The following is a 3,361-nucleotide window of genomic DNA, read 5'->3' as shown; positions in this document are numbered from 1 at the left end:
TTTCTTTCTTTCTTTCTTTCTTTCTTTCTTTCTTTCTTTCTTTCTTTTTCTTCCTTCCTTTCTTCCTTTTTTTTTTTGAGACATGCTTTCTCTGCCTAGTCCTGGGTGTCCCAAAACTTACTCTGTAGACCAGGCCTGCCTCTGCCTTGCTAGTTCTTGGATTAAGGTGTATGCCACCAGGCCTGGCTTTGTTGTTCATTTCTAATTCTGTTAATCTGAGTCATTTCTTTAATTCATTTGGTTAGTTGGGCCAAGGGTCTGATCTTGTTTATTTTCTCAAAGAACTAGCTCTTATATTTATTGATTTGTTGTACTGCTTTCTTCATTTCAATTTTATTAGTTTCTACTCTGATTTTTATTTCTTGTCATCTAGTAGATTGTGTTTGATTTATTTTTCCAAATTCTTGAGTTTGTTTTATCTATTCACCTATTTCACTGCTTTTTGATTTTCAAATGTAGGCATCGAGAGCTGTAAGTTTTCCTCATAGGACTGACCTTAATGCGCCCTAAAGTTTCTGTGTTGTGTTTTCATTTTCATTAAGCTACAGGAATTTTTAAATTTCTTTCTTGATTTCTTCTTTGATTCATTCTCCATTCAACAGTGTGCTGTTTAACCTCCATGAGTTCGTATACTTATTAGAGACTCACTGGCTGTTTATTTTCAGCTTTATTTCAGTGGTATTTGAAAGAGAATGGCCCCTATAGGCTTATGCATTTGAACTTTCACACCAGGGAGTTGAAAGAGAATGGCCCCAATAGGTTTATATATTTGAACTTTCACACCAGGGAGTGAGACTGTTTGAGAAGGATCAAAAAGATTAAAAGATGTGGTCTTGTTGGAGGAAGAATGTCACTGGGGGTGGGCTTTGGAGTTTCAAAAACCCACAATAAGCTCAGTGTCTCTCTACCTGCTGCCTGCAGACCAGAATGCAAAACTTTAAGCTACTGCTCCAGCCCCAGCTCTATGCCTGTTTCCCTGCTAAGATCACAGACTAAACTTCTAAAATTGTAAGCAAGCCTTCAATTAAATGCTTTTTAAATAAGAGTCATTTTGGCCATGGTGTCTCCTCACACCAATAGAACAGTAACTAAGACAACTGCATTTGATCAGATAAGATACATGTAGTTATTTAAATTTTTTGTTGGGATGTGTTTTTGTATCCCAATATGTGTTCTAAAATGAACTGCTGAGTAGAATCCATATTTCATGATGTTTAGGCAGTATGTTCTGTAGATATCTGTTAGCTTCATTGGATTTATGATGTCACATAACTCTAGCTTTTTGTTCAATTATTCATTTTTTATCTAATTGACTTTATTGAAGAATGTGGAGAAAATCACTTACGATTACTTCATTGTGGTTAATATGTGTCTTACTAAGTCCAGGAGCATGCTTTATATAAAATCAGGTACACCAGGGTTTGGTACATGTATATTTAGAATTTTAATTTCTTCTTTCTTAATTACTCCTTTGATCAGAATGAAGATTCCTTCTTTTTCCATTCTGATTAGTCTTAATTTGAAGTCTATTTTGTCAGCTATTATGATAGCAATGCCTGCTTGTTTCCTGATCCCATTTGCTTAGAATAAATTTTTTCAATCCTTTCACTCTACAATGGTGCCTATCCTTGAAGATAAGATGAGTTCCTTAAAACATTTTTTTTTTTTTTGGTTTTTCGAGACAGGGTTTCTCTGTATAGCCCTGGCTGTCCTGGAACTCACTATGGTAGAGATTGACCAAATGGTAATTGATGGATGTAAGAAATACATGCAGAGAATATGTGCCAAATTAACATCCCCCTGAGGATGAGAACATTTCCAAACTGCTTTGAGTGTAGAATTTTAATGTTCTGATAGGGTGAATCTTCATCATACACCATTTCATCTATGTCATACTCAACCAGGCTCCCATCAGCTGTAAGCCAGTATCTGGCAATGGCCCCTCCTCAAACTATAGGTGGTAATCGCTTCACCCGCCCAGTACTGTCTTGACTCATTTCTTTCATTTTTTCTTCTATTTTGTTCAAAAGGCTGTCAGTTTCTTGTTTGCCTTGCACATCACTGTTGTAACTCTGAAGGTCCAGTAACACCAATCCATGTGGATAAATTTTCAAATTGGCAAAGCTGCCATTCTTGTTTGTGTAAGTTGCTAAATATCCATGGTCCTGCCAGGTGTGCAGGGACTCTGTCATCCCCTGCTCCTGAAAAACGGACTGAAGGCCTTTCAGAATGGCCTCACCATCAGCTTTGGCGAAATTGAGCATGCTGTACCTTGCTGCTGCCATAGTGTGGTGAGGCCCTGTGCCATGCCTGGGGAGGCAACTGCTGGAGACTGAGGGACCACGCGGCATGTCAGGCTGCGGGCCAGCGGGGAGTTGGGCTACTGATTTCTTTGAGTTAATTTTCTATCCAGCCACTTTGCTGAAGGTGTTTGACAGCTGTAAGAATTCTTTGATAAAATTTTGGGGTTCATTTATGTACACTGTCATATAGTCTGCAAATAGCGATACTTTGACTTCTTCCTTTCTAATTTGTATCTCCTTAATCTCCTTTAGTTTTCTTATTGCTCTAGCTAGAACTTCAAGTACTGTATTGAATAGATAAGGAGATTTTAGTGGGATTGCTTTAAGTTTCTCTTCATTTAGTTTGATGTTAGCTACTGGCTTGCTGTATTTATTGTGTTTAGGTATGCCACTTGTATGCCTGCTTTCTCTAAGACTTGTATCATAAAGAGGTGTTGGATTTTGTCAAATGAGTTTTTAGCATCTAGTGAAAAGGTTATGTATTTTTTTCTTTCAGTTTATTTATATGGCAGACTGCGTTGATAGATTTTTGTATACTGAACCATCCTTGCATCCCTGGAGTGAAGCCTACTTGATACGGTGGATTTGTGTTTTTGATGTGTTCTTGGATTCAGTTTGTGAGTATTTTACTGAGTATTTTTGCATCGAGGTTTATAAAAGACATTGGTCTGAAGTTTTTTTTTTTTCTTTGTTGGGTCTTTGTGTAGTTTAGGTATCAGGGTGACTGTGGCCTCAGATAATGAGTTTGGTAAAGTTCCTTCCATTTCTATTTTGTGGAAACGTTTGAGGAGCATTGGTATTAGCTCTTCGTTGAAAGTCTAATAGATTTATGTGCTAAAAATCATCTGTCCCTGGGGTTGTTTTTGGTTGGGAGACTTGTATTGACTGCTTCTATTTCTGTAGGGATTATAGGACTATTTAAATAGTTTACCTGATCTTGATTTAACTTTGGTAAGTGGTATCTATCTAGAAAAATCATCCATTTCCTTTAGATTTTCCAATTTTGAGGAGTACAGGCTTTTGAAGTAAGACCTAATAATTCTTGGAATTTCACCAGT

The 3,361-nt window shown here is 37.1% G+C and overlaps 1 pseudogene; it reads right to left on the bottom strand.

Moving 5' to 3' along the window:
* Nucleotides 1-1,721: 1,721 nt before the first annotated feature.
* On the bottom strand, nucleotides 1,722-2,285 carry LOC114624508 (annotated as a pseudogene).
* Nucleotides 2,286-3,361: the final 1,076 nt, after the last annotated feature.

This window comes from Grammomys surdaster, unplaced genomic scaffold, assembly GCF_004785775.1.
Source record: "Grammomys surdaster isolate TR1022 unplaced genomic scaffold, NIH_TR_1.0 207, whole genome shotgun sequence".
NCBI classification, from domain to species: Eukaryota; Metazoa; Chordata; class Mammalia; order Rodentia; family Muridae; genus Grammomys; species Grammomys surdaster.
The sequence above is the reverse complement of the archived record's forward strand: the minus strand, read 5'-3'. Positions and strand labels throughout refer to the sequence as shown.